Below are 17,302 nucleotides of genomic sequence, written 5' to 3'. Positions count from 1 at the left end.
TAAATTAGCTTTATTAAATGTGCTATTATAAACCAATCTTAAGAAGCACAAACTAAGTTTCTAAGTATTTAAGAGAGATTGATTAAATCAATGTAAAGTAGGTTACAGAAGAGTGACTTGAGTTCAAGTTTTAGAAACTTTTACTGGTAAGCTATTTATTGGAGTCATCCCAAGTTTAAGAGAGTGGGAACAGGGTGAGTAAAATCACAATCTTGACCCTAATGTCTAAATATATATGCATAAGTTTTAATGTATTAACTACCACCACCACCCATAAATCTTCTTGTTTATTGTACATATGTACATATGTGGAGTGTGTGAATATAGAGTATACGGTGAGTATTCCTCTTCCTTCTGTTTTTTTTTGGTTTTTTTTTTTTTTTCCCTGAGTGGTTTCTATCAGTATAATAAAAAGTGGAGCTTTTAGTGGTGATTTTAATTTCCTTTCATGAATGGACAGACTCAAAGCTTGATCTTACAAAGTAGTCTTTAATTTTCAGGTGCAATGAACCATAACATTTCATATAAAGGAAACATTTAAAAACAGAAAAGAGAAGGAAGAGTTGTGACTCCAAGTAAAGCAAATTAAAACTGTTATTTCTCTAATGTTCATATCCTACCCTTTGGTCAGCTCTCCCTTCTATATAGAATTTAGGGTTTCAGGCAATAAGAAGGCCATCACCTATATAACTTGTCTCTTTTAGGAATTGTAAAAATGAACACTATTACGCGAGTTCTTGACCAAAATAGTGCTGGACACTCCCGATGCCAAAGTAAGAGTCATAACTACCATTTATTTCTTGCAGTGCTGAACAGACAAGTTGGATTTGATACTGCATTTAAGCAGTAGATATTCTTATGTAAATCATCTCATTGTTTTTGACAATGCAATAAACACTTTTTATCTCTCAGTACAGCCACTCTGATATCATCATCAGCCATACTGAATAGCAGATATTCTGTGATGTCAAAGCACTGGGCAATGTTACTAGTTGTGAATGTCTAGGTATAATGGAAAAATGAGTAGTTATAAAAATAGAAGTACTGTCCTTTTTCATTAATCATCATATTCTTGAAGATCATTTTAGCATCTTCATCAACCAAAGATTTGTTCTACAGTCAGGTTACCCTCTAGTTGAAACTCTTGCTTCACATGTAAACAAAAAGAGTAAACAAATAATATCGCAGCTTATCCATATGCATGAATATATCTGCTTTGTCCTCTTCCACTTTTCTTAGTTCATCTGTAAGGTTTATTTTTTTGTTTGTTTGTTTTTAATAAACTATGACACTAACTGCTTTCTCATTTGTTTTTCAAGACTGGTTTGAACTTAAATTCTATTTTCTTACTTGGATGCAGCTAACCCAAGATGACTGGAGAAACCACCTTGTTTTGGTTGTTTGGTTGGTTAATTTATCACTGTTAGATTCATTAACCCTAAGACAGACTGAATAATGTTTCATCTCTGAAAACAAAGTGGTAGAATAGCAGAGTTGTTTAGGACTATGAGAAATGTCCATAGTAGCCAAATTAGTTTGTCTCTAAACCATCTTGTACCCATGACTTAGGCTGATGCTACATTCCAGTCCACTGGAATGACATGTGTCACTCAGAAGGATTGCAAGTTTCAGTTGGGGACATGGATATAGCTATGCCAACAAGCCACTTCTGTACTGAAGTCATATGAGGATTGCATCCTGATGTAAAACAGATCACCATTGTTAACAAGGACATAGCTTTAGTGGCAGTAAACACTTTTCAAACTTTCAAGATGAAGGAAATAGTATCAAGAGGAATTTCTGAAATGAGTTATTAAAAGCTAGGACGAACAAGTTAAAAGCTGTTCCTGGCAATCTCTTGGAAAGTCTTTTTACACGTGAATGAACCGCTCTTGGAATATTTTCCCAGAGCAGAAAATCTGTTCTTTTCAGTAGTAGACAAATTTTTGTTCTTTATCCATTTCTTTTGCTTCTTTCCAAATGTATTTTAATGTACAGTCATAAAAAAAAATAACTAATCTTATGGTGACCTCTGTAGGTACCTTACTACAACAAATGTAGACTGGTACTGAAGCTGCTGCTAAACTAGCATTTAGGTATCAAAAAAACACTTTTAGAATCATAAAATTGTATAACAGAATCAGAGAATGGCTTGAGTTGGAAGAGACCTCAATGATCACCTAGTTCTAATACCACCACTGCTCCCCAGGCAGTTTTCTTCCATCACAGAGGGTTTTATTCTAAAAGACTCCAAAGGAGTCATTGTGAGGAAACTGGGAAACTACTTTTGGATCCTGCTGCATGGAAGTTCTTAGTTCTGACTCTTGAAATTACTGAAGACCTGAACAATATGAGCTAAATCTGGAATCATAGAAATAGATGTTGGATTGTAGCAGAGTGCCTATAGCAAGCAGGCAATCAGCTCCTTGGCAGACTGTATTATTCTCAGTTATTCTCAATGTGCTTGTTGGTATATCTTGGCAGCTAAAGAAGGCAGTATTTTTATGTTTCCCTCCTTCTGCTCTGATGAGATCCATAATCTGAAGGGAAAACTCAGGCTAAAATCTGTTGAATTGCAGTTGGTTTTGTGATACATTTTATTGGGATATTGGAGGGTATCTGAATCATCACACAGAATTCACAAAGCATTAAACAACTTGAAAATTCACATTTCACGTAGAAGTCACTGTAATTTTTGCAAACTTAAAGAAGACGGTTGGTTGACTACCTGAAATATTTATGGCTTAATTACGTATTATTTGCAACTGATGTAATGTCTAAGAGTAATAATCATGGGTCATGAGTCTCAGAAGGACATATTTAACGGCATAACAAAAGATGCCATGCCTTCTTAAAATAGAGGATAACCTGACCTGTTTTATAAACAACTAAAAAATAATGAGGCAATATCAAGTATATTTGTAAGATAGAGGCGTGAAGTGTGTGGTATATATGTAATCTTAGACACCTAGCTCTTCTCAATGACTAATTTAGTTTGGTAAGAACCAATGGCAAATTGTTATTGAAGCCTTTCTGCCTCTCGTTCAGTTTCATTTCAATTTGTCTGTCTCTCTATACTTAAGACTGATGACTGTGCAATCAGAGCTCTGTGTCAATCCTTCACTCTCACTAAATGTATAGAAAGATACACTCAACTGAATGAGTATGCCTAAAGATCCTGAATTTATCTGAAAAGATATACAAGGAGTCTGTAAATCATATAAAGAGTGTACATAGAAAATAAAGCTGTAATACATTACCTATACATAATATATATTTTTTTTTAGAGGTGAAATGGTGAATTTCTTGTACTTCTGTAATATTAATTCTTTAACATTCATGTTATATGAAGAACTTGCTGTTCCTTAATACTCAGTTTGTATTTTAAACAAGTGGAAAAACACAATCAACTCAAAAAGACGGGAAACGATCAGCCTGTTTTTCAAGATATAGGATATTTTTCTGTGCTTGGAGACCATTTTTAAAGAACACTTGGCTTACTTCTGCTCTTTTTTTGTAGTGCAAATTAATTATAATTTGACAAGAGAGTGCTTGTTTTTTTCTTTGGATTTGGTGTAGTGCCAAGCTTTATTAGTTAGAGCTTCTAAATCAAAATCAAAGGTCAGTATCTGTGAAATGCCTGTGGCTCAAGATATATTGTAGATCTTTCCCCATTTTTTAGAGATTTCTGTTTTTGAAAAGGTGTTTAATTGGATACTGTATGTTGCACACATGGCTGTGGAAGAATAACCATCTCTCATGATTATAGCAGTAATATGACAAAGAGCAATCCTAAATATGTGACAAATGACTGATGTGAGAACCCTGAATTATGTCCTTCTTTGATGCAGTCTATAAATACAGGCTGAGAGTTTACTTCCCACGGGATGTTGTACCTGGTGATTTCCTTTCTCCTTCCAGCCATGTAGATTTTGGGTAGAGATGCTACTATCAAATATCCCCAGTATTGTCTTCCATCCACCTGGAACACATCCTGCCATCACCACACACACTGCTCAAGTGGGGCCATTTAGGTAATGAGCAAGTAAAGGACTATCGATGGTTGAGGAAGCTGTGGTAGTGATCTGAATATGTCAGAATTCAGTTGCTGAGCAGTAAGAGACACTTCAAGGTAGTGAGCTTTTAAAAACATACCATCCCGAAAGCTATGATATGTGTTGTGATCCTCACTCTGCTACTTCTATTTGCATTGCACTTTTTTTTTTTTTTGCTTATTCTCTGACCTTACTCTTCCTACATCTAATGTGTTGTTTTTTCTGTTTCCAACTCTCGATCTCAAGGCTTGTCTCTTCCTGTATAGCACCTAGCATAGCAGGAGTCTGTTTTTGCTATGTGCTAATGAATGTGACAGTAATCAACACAGCATGGTTATTCAAGGCAATAATAGCTGGATAAGAACAAGTGAATTACAGTTGTACCGGATAAGCAGCCTATAAAATTGAGGTTTGGTCATATCTTTCTTCTGCCTGTTGTTAGCTGAGCTTGGACCACACCCGGACGTGAGGTCAGCAGAAACCCCTTCAAGCTGTTTTCTTGGCCATAAGGACCATGAAGACATTGAGCTTCAGAAGTCTTTGATGATGGAATGGGATAAAGCATCTGTAAGGCCAGAGGTAGCAAATGAAATTGGGTGGTAATTACTTCTTTACTTTCTGCCCAGTTTACATAGAAGCTTCAAGGCAGTTATCACTCCATCACATTTAATGAAACACGCACACACAAAAACAAGCAAACAAAGAAAACCACAAATAAAACAAATAAAAAATTAATAGATGCTTCTTTTCTATGGTCCTCGGTCTGGTGGATGATGGATCTTGCTGTATGCTTCTGCAGCATCACAGAGTAACGCTGACCTTGGGAAACTTCCCTGAAGCACATTCAGCTGAGTCTTTTGAGATATGTTCTTTGACTTTCTGGATTTTCTGGCACCGTTGTGTCCATTAAATACTGATTAGATTTCAGAAATCCAAGAGACCAAATAATGCTATCATCTGTTCCCTACTTATCTTAATAATATTGCCAGTAATATTCCAATATATCAATTCCAGGATATTCTAGAGCTAACCTGATGCATAAAATATATGGACAGGATGCTTTTTTGTTTCAGAGGCAGAACAGAACCAGTTTATGGATTGGATTTTGCTATATTGCCTAGAGATGATGATAAAAAGTGAATTAGCTGCTTTCAAGGACTGTTAGAAAAATACATCAGTTTTCATAATGTTTGATGAATTGCTTACAGTACTTGTTTTACTTAAAACTGCAATTAAAGATTGCCCTCTAGTCAAAAGAAAAATGTGATAAAAATGTGACTTGAAACCAGGCAGAAAATTTTCTGAAGCCCTTTGGGATTAATTCCAGTAATTATTCAATCTGACGTTTTCGAGAGAAATAACCCTTTATGTATGAACTCCATTAATCATAATAACATAGTTCACATGTCAGAGACTTCTGTCCTGTCACTTTGTATAAAATATTTAGTAAGAGACTAATAAACATCTTCGCTGTAGTTGAGAAAATATAGAACTGCTTTTAAAACATCCCACTGCATTTGAATTGGTGTTACGTAGGTTTTGGTCTTGTGAGGTGGGACCTGTTGTGCTTATGTCTACAAAAGTGCTGAACTTCCAGACTGTGGTTGTCATTGACATCATGTCTCCTGCTAATTTTGTGCAGTTTCATTCATAACACCTCAAGGACTTGTTTGCTTTCTTGTCTTCTCTGACCAGTTATGGAGACATTTATTTAGTCTACCTGTCCTGCTGTAAACATTACTTTTATGTATTTCTGTATATAAATAATGTGGAATTTTTTTACATGAGTTATATGTAGAAAACTACATCATCTACAAGCAGAAGAGTAAATACTGTTTTTCTTGCATGTGAACTTACTGCATATTATTGCCACTGCACAATGAATATTGAGTATCTGTCTCTGATGATAAGCAACTCTAAGAAGATTGGCGTTATGTCTGTCATTGTTTCATCAACTGAGGATATTCTGTGATATTTTCTTGCATAAAGAAGTGGTGATTTCAAATTGTGGCTCTGATTAGATACTCCTATTTGAAGAGTTTACCATTCTCCGTGTTTCACATTCTGACATTGTTTTGTGCTTTTGAAGCTGGAAAGTGGAATTATCTGTGCTCTGATGAGAAGTGATAAGTATAATCTTTTGCTGAACGTGGATAAAAGACTTAGGCAAATGAGATTGCTTCAGCACTGCTTTCTCATGCATCTCCTGACTTGTTCATCAGCTAAAACTGGAGAATAATTTCATGTCTTTGGAGGTCTCCTTTATTATTTTTTTGTTTAGGAGCAGTACACAATATATCTGAACTGTTACTTTGACTAATGCCTTCAGTGCCAAATTTTTACATGTCAGTTGTCATTCTTTGCACACTCCAGTAGATGGCAACTCCAGTCTTCTTGACATTTAATCTCCATTCAAACCAGAAATATTTTCTGTCCCGTCCCCCCCCTCCCGCCACTGCATCTCACCTATATAAACAGCCAAGAGTTTCACAGAAACGTGATTCACTTTTGTTTTTATTGAAATCACTGCACAGTATCTGAACTCAAATAGTACCTAAAGAAAAAGAAAGAAAGAAAAAAGAAAAGAGACTCATAAGCACCAATTCTCCTGGATCATAAAACACACACTGATTCCTTCATAACTTTAGAAAATATTTTAGGAGTTTTCATAAAATGGCTGAGCACCTGTTCTATTTTTACTTCTCATGTGAAACAAATGGCAGAAAATCCAACACGCTTTGATTGGAGTCTGATGACTTGACTGAACCACACAGCCCATCCTACCCCATCCTTCCTGTCAAAGTATTTACTTGCCCTATACACAGTAATTACGAGAGTAAGGTTTTTAAAAGTTTAAATGATATTTGTTTATGAATACAGTGATGATGAGGATTGACTTGGGTGAGGAGAAGAGCAGGACCACAAGTTTACTGTCGGAGAGGAGCTTTTTCTCATTTTCCCCTTGGTGCTTCAGTTCTGTGCCATCAATTTTGTTATTAAAACATCCACATAGAGGAGACTATTTCTCCATTTTCCCCTGCTGACTTTCACAACATACTTGAGTGGAGAATGTAGAGGCATAAAACAAGGCATCTCTCTGTGAGTGAATGCCAGACATCAGCAGGCACAAAAGGTTGTGATTGTTCTGCCTGGGATAGAGACTAATGATCATAACAGTCGCACAAAGGATCTTTTCTCTAACTCTCTGTATAAAGACTGTAGTTTAATTTTCTAATCACTTTCCCTGTCTACCAAGGTTTTATTTTGCAGTTGAAAAAAGGGGCAGAGGGAGGAACGCTTAATAATACTTTAATTATTGTTTTAATGAAATGCAGGTCTAACTTCAAAAGAATGCATGCTGCGTTGTGGTTTTGTTGCTGTTGCTGTTGCTTTTGTTTACTTACTTCTTACATTGAGCATTTCCAGTAATTGTGTAAGAAACTTTCCAACTACCAGTTTGTAGCATCAGTGATGCTATTTGGTATTAGGTCTTATGATATGAAACAGATATAAACTTAGTGCTTAAAATGAACTGCAAAAAGTTCCAAGGCATAGCAGTGTTTAAGACCAGATTTAGATGTTCATACTTTTATTGGTTTAGTAAAATCCTCAGTTTTCAACCCAGACTTTATTACTCTGTGGACATTTTTACTTCACAGAAACAGTATTAAAATAAATTATGCTCATATAAGACAAGCAGAATATTGGTCCATTTAAGCCTGACTGATTTTTATGTAACAAATTAGCCAGCAAGGTAATTAAATCTCTTTTCGATGTCTGTTTCATCTCTGGAAAGAATCCCAAGAACCTTAGAAAACTGATTTTTGGGTTATATACAGGTCCTGGGTCTATTGCAGCTAAGTGGCTTGTTTCTCATTATCGCATTTAGTGCTACAGAAACTACTCCACCAGAGTCTTTATTAAAACTTGCTTAAGGCTAGCATTTTCCCTTGGGTCAATAATGACTTTAGAGGAATGGATGTAGAAGTTGGATTTGCTCTAGCTACTGGAATGAATTATGTCTCATTGGGGCCCTCAGGCTAGTATTTCAAATTCGCCACCAGGCACTTCATCAAAAATTCCATTCCAGTATTGCAGAGACCTTGTGCACCTCGTAGTAAAAGCAGAGCATGCAGCTGAAGATCTTCCCCCTGCCCAAACTATACAACACCACATTTTTCCCCGTTGACCTGCACACATCAGTGAAGGATCCAGTTTAGAAATGTGTTAGGAAGATTGTTGCCCATGATTTCTGATTAAAGGGGGGAGCAGAAAGAAGGAGCAGTATCCAGTTTCCTTTGTGCTGCAGCACTCCCACAGCTAAAAGCCATTCAAATCCAGCAGCTCATTCTGGTAGTGTGAGCACAGTATTTATGACAGGGGTACCATATACATCTCCCTGCTGCAATGTACAGTTTTCCTATTGCAAGCCATTCCTAAGAAGTAATCCAGTCAAAGTCCGTGTCCATATCCTACTCATATGATCAAGTACTTCTCAAATATGCAGCTTCCTTAAGAAGTAAAATCAGCTATATTTTTTCTCTGGTTTGGACTATCTGCTCTTGCTAACGGGGAGATAAAATATGAATGTAGATAAAGCTTTGGATTTATGATCCCCAAACAAATTGCTAGCTTTCCTATTACAGGCCCATTCTAAAAAGAAATAATAAAAAAAAATAAAAAAAAATAAAAAAATGATTGCATGAGATTTACAAAATACATTTGTATTTGGGCATTTGATCTCTTTTGGTGTGTTTACAGACAGAAGTATCTGCTGAAGTGCAGTGGTGTTTGATATTAAAAAGATAGATAATGGATAAGAGGCAGACAGGTGTTTGGCTTTTCCTTCTGCTTGTCAAGGACAAAGACTTTCAGCACGTTACTTGGATGGCTCACAAGCACATTCACATTCACATCTTATTTTTTCTTGCTGACTGGCTTTTCCCTAAGTGCTCTGTTCAGACATTTCAAATTCAACATTACCGGGGAGCTGCCATTGAAATCTGAATCAAATGGTGAATGTTACGACAGATATTGCATTTCAAGTGCCACAACTGTAGCTATATATTAAATGTAAATAATTATTTTCATATATTTAGCAATTTTTTCTCCCTCTAACCATTTTCATGCTTTATTTCTAATCTATCAGCTGCAGGAATTGTAGAACATTCTTCTCCCTTTGCTGTCTGGCATATACTGTACTTCTTACTTTTCATCCTAGAGCAGGTTTCCCTGATGTTTCCCTACAGAACTTAGATTAGACCATTCTAGCGACTACAGGAGGCAGTAAAATTATATTTGCCTTCTTGCCTTGTGATTAGTTAAACTGTATTGGAATTTTAGAGAATAGCATTTTAACAACATCATGGCAAAGCTAACTGAGAACAGTTTGTCTACAGATAAGCTTTTCTTGACTTTTCAGGTAAGTTTCATCTAGGAGAAACAAATCACCTTCATATGAAATTTGTAATCCAGTCAGATCAATCAAAATAGAGAAAAAATATCTGTAGATACAGTAATAGTAATCCATTTCTCTCAAGTGGTATTTAATTCCTACCTCGCAATTTTCTATCTGAAAATGCAGATTTTTTGTCAGGATCATACAAGAGACTTCAACTTTTCTATGATTTTATTTTTCTTTCCCATTTAATTTCTGTTTTAAACACTAGTAGTCTGGTAGAACAGTGGACCTTAATTTAGATGCCCAACTTTGTCCTTCTTTTGACATCTTTTAAACTGTATGTTTCATTTTGCTTTTAAAAAGTTATATTTTCCTGATGCTGCTTTAGAATATAGAGGATAACCAGGCTGAAATGGATTCTCACTCCACTCATGGGATTTGGATATCTCAAGAACTTTTGAAGGTTTGAGTCTCAGTCCATGACTATTTTGTAGCATCATCATAAATAATATTGTTCTAGGAGGTTCATGTCTAATCCAGTCTTCTTAAAAAAAAAATATAAGCCATATTTATAACCTGCATTGAAATAAATCTCCATGCTTTCTTTTATGTGGATCTTTCAGTTGATCATGGCTGGAAAAGTCATGCAAAATAAACCTTAGTAGTTCATAGAAGTACAGTGGATTTTACCTGGGTTTTTCTACTTTTCTGCCCTAAAGCAGAACAGTTTTGCTGTTCCTGGCACATCAGCTTCTCCCAAATTGAAGATTTCTCAAGGAAATCTATTCTAACATTCTGCTTCTTAAATTCTGAAAGTTTAATGAACACAGCATGTCCAAGCTTATGGTTTTAAGTTTGGTTTTAAATTTGAAGTGGTTTTAAGTTGAGGGAGGGAAAATTTAGGTTGGATATCAGGGGGAAGTTCTTTTCTGTGGGAGTGGTGATCTGCTGGAACAGCTGCCCAGAGAGGCTGTGGATGCCCTGTCCCTGGGGGTGTTGAAGGCCAGGTTGGATAGGGCCCTGGGCATCCTGGTTTGTGGCAATGTCTGTGGCGGGGGGGATTTGGAGCTTGGTGATCTTTGAGGTCCCTTCCAACCCAGGCTATGATTTTGTTATTCTAAATCTATACTATTGATGGAATATTATTTGTTGTTTGTTTTTGTTGTTACAATTGTTGTTGTTGTTGTTGTTGTTTCCTGTAGATTATTTATTTATCACTTACATTAATACCTGCCTTTGATCTTCTTTGCATCCATTCTAATTAATGCCTATTTTGTTGATACAGACTGCCAAAAAGACTGTGGTATTCAAACTGAGATCTTGCTCATTCTGAACAGAGTGCCTCCCTGGCTGCAGTTAGGTTTCTAGGTCTGAAGACATTGCTTGCCTTTACTGCAGCTGGGTGACACTGATGACTCATGTTCAGATTGTGATTCACAAAAGCCCCTGAAACTCTTTCTTTTTGCAGATTTTCTGCATAGCTACTACTCATTCTGCTGTATAGCTGGCTATTCCTGACTGACTGAACATCTTGCACATGACCCTGTTGGATAGCATCTTGCTTTTTTTTTCTTTTTTTTCCATTTTGAGGACATAAGTGCAATTTGTCAGGATCGTGTTGAATTTTTATTCTGCCCTCCAGAGTACTTTCAGTGCTTCTCAGCTTGGTGTTACCTCCAAATTTAATAATTGTAGTCCATGTTCTATCACCTCGGTCATTAATGACAATATGAAACATTGATGGACCCAGAGAAGACCTTTCTGTGTCATTTCTAAGTGCGTCAAAGAATTACTTTTAGGTAGCAAGCTCATCATGTGGCACGGATAATTACATTAGTGAAACTGTATAACAGAAGGAAGTATCCACATTTAACAGAGACAGAAGGAGAAAAAATTATCTACACCAGAGTTTCCTTTTTTTCTCTCGGTTTTTGCATGCTTAGAAGGAGACCAGGGTAGAAATAAACTTTGTAATTTAAATAGCAAAAACCTTCAAGGACTTACACTAACAGGGGTTTTCCTCCTGTTTTGAGATAGCTCTGTTCCCAGGGATGCTTACTCAAATACAGCCCTAATCTTTGCCATTTGAGTTGTGTAACAGCCTTCCCCATGGAGCTCAATGATGCCAAGTACTCACTTAAATGCGCAAATTACTTTGTGCTGAATTATGTAGTTTCGTAAGTTTCATTTTAACAAGTAACATTCTAAAAAGCATGTTTTACGTTCTGCTATGGAAATAGACACTTCTCATTTATAGCTGTAAGTGCTCCATAAGAAGACATAATACATTTCTGTATTATGTCTCTATCAACTTGACATAACATTTGAATTTATAATTACCTGTATTGCATGTAAAAAGTCATGTAGCTGGACAGCTATTTCTCTGAGGTATTTCAGAAGCATTAATTATTTCAGTGAAGTCCTGGCATATCCATTAAATTGGATCTCGTATTTGCCTGCCTCAAACTGTTAGACCACATTGTACCAGTTGTTCAGTGACCGCCCCAGTTATTCTGTGCAGAATGTATTTGACTAGGACACTTCTATGGCTTTGGTTTTCTTTGTTGAAACAAAGTTTTTTATTCAATAATATTCTCCCAGCAGCAAATAGAGTGCTGGTTTGGTTTGTTGGGATGGTTATTTACAAGCCCCCGCTTGCACTATAAATGGCAAACGGATACAATTTTTGTTATCTTAAAGTACTTCCATGGAACTTTGGCTCATGTGGAATAATGTATCGTATTATTACTTTCAATTTATTTGACACCTATCCAATATGCTAGACACTTCTTTCTAAAGTACTAAGCTTACAGTACAATAACATTTCTGAAATTCCACTATTTTTCTTTATGTTACTTATCCTCAGTATATCTATGTGAAATATTTCTGCATGAAAACAGATAGAGAAGGTATAAAGAGACTAATCTGTCAAACACAACTATGCTGAGCCCCAGAGAACAGGGGCTTCAGCTATCAGGAGATAGAACCCCAACCATGCAATGCATTTTGTCCTGTAGCTTGTTGGATAAAACACACAGTTCTCAGCTTGTCCCCACATAGTGATTTTGTTTTTGTGCCTACAGGACTGTAATACCTTAAGGAAGCTATTAGGCAAAACAGCTTGCCTATACCTGGCTTTCTGTTCTGTACTTTAGTTGTTGCTGTTGTTTGTCTTTTTTTTTTTGTTTTGTTTTTTTTTGGCTTTCTTTTTGTTTTGTTTTTTTAATTTCTTCAGATCAGGTTTTGTTTCACTGCTTGCTGCCTCCTGGAAGAGGTTTGCTGTCACCCGTGTGCCGTTCCTCCTCCTGTCCCAGCATGTAGGATCCCTTCAGCTCCCAGACCAGATCAGTCCCACTGGCTTCCAGCCATCAGCTTTCACTACAGGGTCTGCCAAGGGCTGGCAGCAGGTGGACTCAGAGATATTCTGCTCTGTCCTTTGAAATCAAAGGCTTAAAATCTCCACAGAAGTATTCTGCTGAATCACGCTCAGCTTTTAAATGCTCTGTATAAAGTAAAATGACCCCCAGTGCTGCATCAATTCCCATCTCTCTTATTAAATGCATAAGGGATTTTTATTCATTTATTTATCTATTTATTTATTTATTTATTTATTTATTTATTTATTTATCCTTCTTGTGTGTTAAAATCTATCATCTCTATTAGAAGTTATGACTTTCTTCTCATTTAATCCTGTTGCTCCTCATCTCCTCATTCCTGTAGTACACAAGCCAGTCCTACTGCTTCCATTTTGGGGACTGCAGTAGGAAATAGCCACACATATACTGAAGCAGTTTTTCCTATGCTCCAGCATCACCTTTGCAGTAACTTGTAGGAGCACTCAAGATCTATCCCATTCCCTTTGGGGTCTTAAAATCCATTGGATCAGATAATGCAGAGCATGTATGTATTGTACCATGTGTCCTGCTTGACTACCCTAGGAAAGGGAAGTAGACGGGCCATACAGAATATTCCTGTGTGGGGTTGAATATTATCAGACGCATTGTGTCTTCCTGTATTCACAATTGAATTCAAGTATTTACTGCCATGACTTACAGATGAAGGATAAATTCTCATTACCATCTTTGGTTTCTTTGGAATTATCTGTACCAAAAGCATGGGGAAAGCTTTTTTTGAGAGCAGTTTTGCACCCACAGCTTCTATAAAGAGCCCTGTCCCCTTTAGATGACCGTATATTTTGAATATGAACTTCCACCTTACGTGTTAAATGCCACCTCTCAGAACTCTCTCTAAGCTCCCTTTCCCATGTATTATATTTTTGTTCTTAAATCAAGCATCAACAAAGATGCTCCTCTCCCTCCCAGGCCAAAATGAAATCTCAGAGCTGAAACTTGACAAAACACCTGTAAATTAGGAATTTTAAGGCAGACACTACTGCAAGTTCTTGCAGCCATTTCACCTCTCCTGCAAATCTCAGACATGTGTGTGTCCAGAATAAGCCTGAGTTGGTCAAAGCTCTTAGGCTGTTTGTAAGAAACTGAATTAGGGCATGGTTTACGCATTGAGAGTGAAAAATTACAGTTGGCTGTGAAAGGCAGAAAATTATGGACTGACAATTTGCGAGGTCAAGATTGTGAGTAATGAGAAAAAGAGAGAAAATAGAGGCAGAATTGACTTAGAAAGATTTAAAACAGAAAAATATTGAAATGGAGAAACACAATGTTAGACAAAGGGAAGAATAATCATAAATTTACAAATAGTGATATTATGATAAAGTTGCAGGAACTTGATGGGACTGGTAGAAAGTTTATGTTAGAAAGTTGTATGAATACACATCTACAGGCTTAGTGTTTGCAAGCCTAGGGGAAGAAGTGCAGCAAATATGACTGATGAACAAATGATGATGAACTGGTACTTCAAAATCTACTGAAGCGGTAGGGGGGAGAGAGTGATAGTGAGGAAGACAAATAGTGGAAACATAAACTGGCATTCAAATTAAAACTTTGCTTCTGCTTGCAAATGCATCAGTGTTTAATGTGGTTCTGATCAGTCCAACATGTGATTCTTATATCGACATAGAAACGAGATTTGTTCATTGAGCAGTGAGTATCAGTCTGCTGTGGGTGGTGGGGGACATCCCTTCATAACAAGCACTTGATTTAAGTGGGACAAATGAGTTAAACATGGGTCTGGGTCTGTAGATACACAAAACTGATCTAAACATCTATATAACTATATCTGCTCCTGGTGGAAAGGATTCAAAGAGTTGATGCAGCGCTTCTATGTGAGCTCCCCTGTACCTAGGAGAAAAGCATACAAGCAGAAAAGGTCAAATACTGCCCCAAAGAAATTGCTCTAAATAGTGTAATCTATAGGGGAAATGAGGCAGACACAGATTTCTCTTTTTATTATTACTTTTTTTATCCCTCCAGAAATTTACCCTACATTTCTGCTTTGAACAGATGTCTCTTGAAACAGTGTGTGGGAAATTTCCAGGAAAGTCCGTACGTTTGGATTTCATTATCTTTCTCAAGGACAAGAACCATTCCAGAGATGACTGATGATATTATTTTGTGTCTTTTGCAACATTTGGTGTGCCATTATTTTTTATTACATGCACAAATGTTAATAGCACTCACGTTAATGATCTGAATCTTTGGAAAAAAAAAATATATATAGGATTGCAGTTTATAAAATAATGTTTTCCTAAGCTTGTAAAATTATTCCTGTGTATATTTTCTTTGGTTTCCAGATTTAACTGATCTTCATATCTCTCTGTTAAAGTAGTTGTAACAGTCATTGAATAACATCAAAGCTAGCAGTGCAAAATAAGTCTTTGTCTTTACTCTGTACCGCAGTAGAGACTGAAAGCTGAATGGTCAACTGGTCCAAAAATTGGCAGCACCACTAAAGAAAAGAATTGAAATCAGCAAGGCAGAGGACAGGTTTTAACTGAGATAGTTTGAGGGAATGCATTTGTAATAGAGTTCCCCAAGAACTCAGAGCTCCTCAGGTCCACAGAATGTTCCATTGGTGAAAAAGAATGCATTGGATGAGCAAGCAGGTATAAGAAATCACCCTGAATCGTGGTAGCATCTCAGACTGAAGCAGCACAAACACTTCTACGTTTGTGTGAAAATAAAGAAAATGTTTAAGCACCTGTAGATGTAATTTTCTGCATAATGTTGAGTGTGCAGAAGACAGAGTCCAGCCTGTTTAGTTCATATATAGAAAGAAGGATATGTGCTCATCAAAAGGATCATGAGTATAATTTTGATTCTGTTGTAAGGAAAATTACTCATAGCTGTATCTACATGGTCAATTTGAGACTATTTCTATGGAGAGAGAAAGCAAACAATAAAAAAAATGCTCCTAACACGAGCAAACTTTGATCCTAGTTTTGATGTGGGTAAGGAAAAATAGAAAGGCTGTGAGAATGTAGGGTCTGGGGAGAATGACAAAACCATCAAGCAATTGTGCCTGTAACTAGACTGTATAAGATTACTGTTATTTACCACTGATCATAATGCACTATTTAATGAAACTCTGGGCTCATTGGGATGGATGCTACCTGGCTCTTGTTCAAGCTGAGGAGACAGACCTTGATGGAGGAGATCAAGTTTCATTCTGGAGATGTGTCTATGTTCTTATTCATATGGATAAGCATGTGCATATGTTTGAGTAACAGAAAATAAATGTTACTTAGCATTTGCAGGCTTCAGCAAAGTGATTTAGAGGGTGTAGGTGGCTACTGCCCTAGAACACAGAAAAGGTTTGATGATATGAGAGAGTAGGAGGTTAATTAAGATTGCAAATATATTTTTTTTATGTTTTGTAGCTGCTGTAGCTAACTCTTCTGTTTCTGTATCACCAAGTTTTCTCTGAGTTCTCATGTATTTGTTTCGTGCTTAGTTTTGTTTTAATAAATGAAACTTCTAGCCGATGGGCATGCATAGAAATATTTGAAATGCAGTTCCATAAAGCCAACAGACAAATAAGCAGAAGACAAAACAACAATATTAGCTTTTAAAAAGCTTGTGCAATCTAAGGAGCATTCTTTTACTTTCATATTCTGCATGACTTTAAATTCTTCAGACTTCCATTATAATGTTTAGGGATTTTACCTCTATCATGTTCAGTACAGTATGCTAATGCTGTCTGCGGGGAATATAACTATGGGAGTCATTCCACAAGGTTGCTTGGAAAAGAAATTTAAAATGATATATTAAAGATTGAAAGTTGTGGCAATTTTCCTGCTGAATTTATATGATGTATTCTATCAGTCAGTAGGGGAGTTTGTAGCCCTTGCCTTGGCTTCCTAATTCAACACAGGTCATACAACTGCATCAAATGTTGAACATTTAATAGATACGCTTTTACAGCTGTAGAGCATTTAAGATGGCAGACTCTTTAAAGCATCCTTTAGCTGTGAGATTGCTGTCTGATGCTATAGTAATTGACATTTAAAAATACTTGGGTAGATGAATGTTTAGGCTATAGGCTGTTTAAAATAAATATTTGCAGATCATATTTACAAAACAGACTCTTTCACCCTCTGTTTATGAAGCAGTAAACAGATCTGTTCATTTTCAGCACATTCCTTAACAAAGATTATTGTATCTAAATTCTGATATTCAAGTTCTCAAGATACAATACCTTAGTACTCTCTATAACTACCTGAAGGTAGGTTGTAGTGAGCTGGGGGTCAGCTTCTTCTCTTGTGTAACTGGTGGTAGGACTATAGGGAATGGCTTCAAGCTGTGCCTGGGGAGACTCAGGCTGGATGTTAGGAAATACTACTCTGAAAGAGTGGTCGGGCAGTGGAATCGGCTGCTCAGGGAGGTGGTGAAGTCAATGACGCTGGAGGTGTTCAAGGAACATTTAGACA

At 36.6% G+C, this 17,302-nt stretch overlaps 1 protein-coding gene across 5 annotated transcripts in view; it reads left to right on the top strand.

The window, feature by feature from the left end:
- The window catches only part of CTNNA2 (catenin alpha 2), a 424,920-nt gene that overhangs the window by 288,032 nt on the left and 119,586 nt on the right, over nucleotides 1-17,302 (top strand). The gene's annotated exons all lie outside the window — the stretch shown is intronic.

Source organism: Coturnix japonica, chromosome 4, assembly GCF_001577835.2.
Source record: "Coturnix japonica isolate 7356 chromosome 4, Coturnix japonica 2.1, whole genome shotgun sequence".
In the NCBI taxonomy this organism is placed as follows: Eukaryota; Metazoa; Chordata; class Aves; order Galliformes; family Phasianidae; genus Coturnix; species Coturnix japonica.
This window is presented reverse-complemented; position numbering and strand designations above follow the sequence as displayed.